At 41.6% G+C, this 5,673-nt stretch overlaps 1 non-coding gene across 1 annotated transcript; it reads right to left on the bottom strand.

Moving 5' to 3' along the window:
- Nucleotides 1–5,327: 5,327 nt before the first annotated feature.
- TRNAS-GGA (transfer RNA serine (anticodon GGA)) lies at nucleotides 5,328–5,400 on the bottom strand. Its single transcript has one exon. It is a non-coding gene; the product is annotated as a tRNA-Ser (tRNA).
- Between the last annotated feature and the right edge of the window lie 273 nt (nucleotides 5,401–5,673).

Raw genomic sequence — 5,673 nt, 5'->3', positions numbered from 1 at the left:
TTTTGGGCAGATCTTTTTTATTGTCTGAGCCACCAGGGAAGTCCAAAGAAAAGTGAAGTTGTCTATAAAATATTAACATGTTATAATTCAAGTGGAATAATCCAGTTTGTCTCCACAGTCTTGTTCTCTGGAAATTACATGAACTCCTGCTGGGTTTTGTCTGTGTAGACAGTGCATTAGATGGAACACCTCCTTTTTTCAGGGTTGTTATTTAAAGGATGAAGTGAAACATTTCTGAGCACCAGCAATACTAACCGTCAGAGGTGAGCTGATGAACATATAACCCCGAGGGTGAAAGTCATTTGACTATCTAACTGTACAAAGGAGGTCTCAAAAAAGTGGAGACCAACTTTTTTAAACCTCAACATGTACACCTTCTAAAACAACCCTGGGAACTAAGAAAGAGAGGGAGCATAGCATTCTCGGGTGTGTTCCCTAGACTTGGTAAAGAGGGCACTAGTCATTGAGAGTGGCAACTCCCAGACTGGCATGCCAGCCTCTACACTGAATTTTTGGCCCATATTACCTCTTTTAATTCTTATCACCCTTTCTCATCTTCATTTGACAGATAAGAAAACTGAGGCTCAGAGAGGTTGAGTAACTTGCCTAAGCTCACAGAGTTAGTCATGTAGCTGGGATTTTAATCCAAGTCTGACCAAATCCAAAGTTTATGGCCTTTATTGCCATGCCTAATTTTTCTCCTGCTTCCGAGTTAGGTATGGCCAGAGGACAGAAAGCAGAGCCCTATCTAGAGAGACGCCTGACTCTTAGGAGGTAAGAATGCCCCAGAGTCAAGATGGAAATCACTCCATAGTCGTTCACAGGGACAAGGCCTCCTGCTGTAGAGCAGGTCTGCTTGGCAGGGAAGAATAAATGGGTGATGGATTCATGAACAGCCCCTTGAATCCCCTCACAGGACTTAATTTCTGCAGTTGATCACATGGAAGATGAATCAAAGCTACCAACCTCCTCTGGCACTGAGCCTGGGGGGTGGAGGGCTGGTGGATTGATTGAGCGAGGGGAGGCCAGTGAAGAGGAATGAAGTCTGGGAATGACAACCCAGGGCAGTCTTAATATGACCAGGGCCTTGTCTTTCCCATCAAAGCTATGCAGCCTTACTGGCGAGGCTGGGAAAGGGAATAGCAGAAGAGGAATCCAAGGCAATTAATCACCTTGCTTGCTGAGGAGGGGCAACTCAGAAACCAAAGGGAAAAACAGGGCTCACTTCCACACAGCACTCAATCTCCTGAAAGAAACAGCATAAATAGAGTCATATTTGCCAATGAAGGTTTCTAAATGTTTAAACTAGCCAGTAATGCCACCCAGATGGAGAAACTAACGCTTGCGGAAGTTCCATGATTTGTACCATAGTCCCTCAGTGAGTTGGAGATACAGCAGATGTGAACCCCCAATCTCTTGATTCCCAGATTTGCACATAAACCATCAAAAATACAAACCTTCTAGCCCTGAAATCTACATAGCCCTTTGTCTGCTGTGTGGTCCTCTGTCAAGAGCCAGCATTGCACTATGCAGAAGGGGTTTCTTTCCCCTTACACAATCTGTAAGTCTTAGTGAGCTGGGCCTTCAAGTTTTTCTTTTATCCTTTCATTCATCTGACAAATATTTACTGAGTGCTTACTGTGATTCAGGCAATGTTCTAGATGGAGGAATGCAGTCGTGAACAAGACAAAGAGCTTGTTTCCCAGAATGCAGATCTTAGGAGGGGCAGGCAACAAACAAAATATCAAGAGTGAACGTGCCACACAGAAAATAAAGTTGCACGATGGGATGAAAAGTGACAGAGGGAAACACCTTAGACTGGGGATTCAGGGAAGGCCTCCTAGATGAGAAGACTTTGGCGCCAAGACATGAATGATAGGAAAAAGCCACCCATGTGAAAACAGGAGGAAAGCATAATTTTCAACCCCAAATTTCTCCTAGAGAACCCCCAAGTTATGCTTTTCTTTAGCTTACTTGTTTCTTCTACCCAAAATAACTTATCAAATTGCAAGTAGGAACTCCCTGGTGATCCAGTGGTTAGGACTCTGTCCTTCCAATTCAGGGACACGAGTTCAATCCCTGGTCAGGGAACTAAGATCCCACAAACTGTGCAGTGTGGCCAAAAAAAAATTTTTTTTAAATCAAAACAAAAAAACAAAACTCTCCTCTTGAAAAAAAATGCAAGTAATTGCAAGTGTCATCCTACTAAGAATAAAGCAAAATATTTTATTTTGAATTTTTAAGTTTCATTAGCAAGCTTTGATATTTTGACTATTAATGTTCATTTTGATGAGCATGGAATTCCCTACATGTTTACAACAGATTAAGCCACAGCAGTATTTTGTATCAAAGAGACTGATGCACAAAAGAATTGAGAGGTTCACAGAAGAGTTCAGTGGAAGGACAAATGTCATAGTGAGTGAGTGAAGTCACTCAGTCGTGTCTGACTCTTTGCAACCCCATGGACTGTAGCCTACCAGGCTCCTCCATCCTTGGGAGTGGGTTGCCATTTCCTTCTCCAGGAGATCTTCCTGAGCCAGGGATTGAACCCAGGTCTCCCGCATTGTAGGCAGATGCTATACTGTCTGAGCCACTAGGGAAGTCCTTTGTCATAGTCATATTATTCTCAAATTCACCTGCACAGTAGATCCTACACCTGGTTCTCCACTCACCATCTCTCATCATTTTATGTGGCAGCCTTCTAACTGAACTCCCAGCTTCTCAGCCACCAAGGTGATCCTCTCAAAAAGAAAATCTAATCACATTCCTCCACTCCTCACCTCATTCTGACAACTTTCTGTGATTGTTACGGACTGAATTGTGTCCCACCCAAATTCATATGTGGGCTTCCCTGGTGGCTCAGTGGTGAAGAATCTGCCTGCCAATGCAGGAAACACGGTTAGATCCCTGGGTCAGAAAGATCACTTGGAGAAGGAAATGGCAACCCACTCCAGCATTCTTGCCTGGGAAATCCCTTGGACAGAGAAGCCTGGAGGGCTACAGTCAGTGGGGTCGCAAAGAGTCAGACATGACTTAGCAACCAGACAACAAATTCATATATTGAAGCCCTAATCCCCAGTGTGACTGCAGTTGGCAATAGATCCTTTAAGGAGATAATTAAGGTTAAATGAGGTTATAGGTTAAAGTACAAAAGACACTATATCTTCAGATTTGAGAGTGAAAATCACTAAGCTGTGTCTGACTCTTTGCAACCTCATGGACTGCAGTCATTCTAGTCGTGCTCATGCCCCGTTGATAAATCGTCTCCGGCTTTTTTTGCCTCCATGGACTGTAGTCCACCAGGCTTCTCTGTCCATGGAATTCTCCAAGCAAGAATACTGGAGTGGGTAGCCATTCCCTTCTCCAGGGGATCTTCTTGACCCAGGGATCAAACCCAGGTCTCCTGCATTGCAGACAGGTTCTTTACTACCTGGGAACTACCTGTCTGAACTACCAGGGAAGCCCATGTTTCGGGCTAAGAAAACTCAGTATCTTATGTGATTAGAGAGGAAAACATTACCACAATATGTAGTAATAGCAGTCCACAAGTCATACAAGACACACAAAGTACATCTACCAAAAACTTTGTTCTAAAACCTAACTTTTTAAGTGAAAAAATTTAACTAAAATTTATGGGTTTTTTTCCAGTTTTATTGAGTGAACTATTTTTTAATGCAATAGAAAAGATTACTGAGTTTAACATAAAGAAAAGAAGATTAGGGAAGAGCTTTGGCTAAAACAAAAACTCTACCTGCAAATAACCATCCCTTAATTAATCCTTGAGACTGGGGAAGATTTCTTTTGGTGACTTATTTTGTTGTCATTGTCATCTTATGCAGGTGATTTTTTAATTGAGATAAACATATAACATTGTATTAGTTTTAGATGCACAATGTAATAACCTGAGATAGATAGATAGATATATAAGAATTGATGTTTTTGAACTGTGGTATTGGAGAAGACTCTTGAGAGTCCCTTGGACTGCAGGGAGATCCAACAGTCCATCCTAACAGAAATCAGTCCTGAATGTTCATTGGAAGGACTGATGCTGAAGCTGAAACTCCAATACTTTGGCCACCTGATGCAAAGAGCTGACTCATTTGAAAAGACCCTGACACTGGGAAAGATTGAAGGCAGGAGGAGAAGGGGATGACAGAGGATGAGATGGTTGGATGACATCACCGACACAATGGACATGAGTTTGAGTAAAATCCAGGAGTTGGTGATGGACAGGGAGATCTGGCGTGCTGCAGTCCATAGGGTCGCAAAGAGTCAGACATGACTGACTGAACTGAACTGAACCGATACTGCAAATTGATCACCACAACAAGTTAACTTAACAGCCATCACCATAATAGCTATAAATGTGTGTGTGTGTAATGAGAACTTTTAAGATCTACTTTCTTAGCAATCAAATGTAAAATACAGTACTGTTACCTGAAACTAACACATTATAAATCAATTATTATTTTATTTTGAATTTTATTATTAAATTATTTTAAACTTCAATTTAAAATAACTGCCAGGAGCAAAAAGAAAAAAGTAAAAATCAGCTTAATGTAAATAATAATAATAGAATATAATTGTTAACTCTGGCCATCAAGCTGTACGTCATATCCCTGGGACTTCTTTATAACTGGAAGTTTGTACCCTTTGACAACCTTCACCCATTTTGCCCATCCCCCACCTCTGACAACCTCTAATCTTTTTCCTGTACCTATGAGTCAGTTTGGGTTTGTTTACAATTCCACATATAGTTTTTTTAAGACTACACAGTTTTGCCTTTCTTATCTGACATATTTCATTAAGTATAAGGCCCTCAAAGTCCCTGCAATTGTCACAAATGATATCTTTCCATTGTATGGCTGAGTAATTGTCCATTCCACATTTTCTTTATCCATTCATCCATTGATAGATAGTTAGCTGTTTCTCTTGTCTTGGTTTTCATAAATAATGCTGCAATGAATATGGGAGTGCAGCTATCTTTTCACGTTAGTAATTACTTTTCCTTCAGATATATACCCAGAAGTGGAGTTGCTAGATCATATGGTAGTTCTATTTGAATTTTTTGAGGAGCCTTCTTAGTGGTTTCCATAGTAGCTGCATCAATTTACATCCTAACAGTGTACAAATATTTTCTTTTCTCCACATCCTTACCCACACTTGTTATTTTTTGCCTCTTTGATAAGTGAAAGTGAAAGTGAAGTTGCTCAGTCCTGTCTGACTCTTTGCGACCCCATGGACTGTAGCCTACCAGGCTCCTCCCTCCATGCAATTCTCCAGGCAAGAATACTGGAGTGGGTTGCCATTTCCTTCTCCAGGGGATCTTCCCTGACCCAGGGATCGAACCCAGGTCTCCTGCATTCCAAGCAGACGCTTTAACCTCTGAGCCACCAGGGAGCCCCAACTGCCATTCTAATAGATGTGAAATACACCTTAAGTGATTTTCTTTAGAGTAGAGACTTTAACATTGGAGTTGGCTTTGTGGGATACATCATAGTCAGCTTGCCGGTAATTGCTCATCTGTTGGTTTAGGGGTTTCCATTCTCTCCACACCTATCTGCAAACCCTATGCATTGCCAACTTCGAGTATGTTCCTGAGTGTCTCACTGGAGAGTGATGCAACAGGTCACCACAAGTCCAGGTAAGGAAAAAGTATAGAGACTGGCAGTC

This window comes from Bos taurus, chromosome 5 (genome assembly GCF_002263795.3).
Source record: "Bos taurus isolate L1 Dominette 01449 registration number 42190680 breed Hereford chromosome 5, ARS-UCD2.0, whole genome shotgun sequence".
Lineage (NCBI taxonomy): Eukaryota > Metazoa > Chordata > Mammalia > Artiodactyla > Bovidae > Bos > Bos taurus.
The sequence above is the reverse complement of the archived record's forward strand: the minus strand, read 5'-3'. Positions and strand labels throughout refer to the sequence as shown.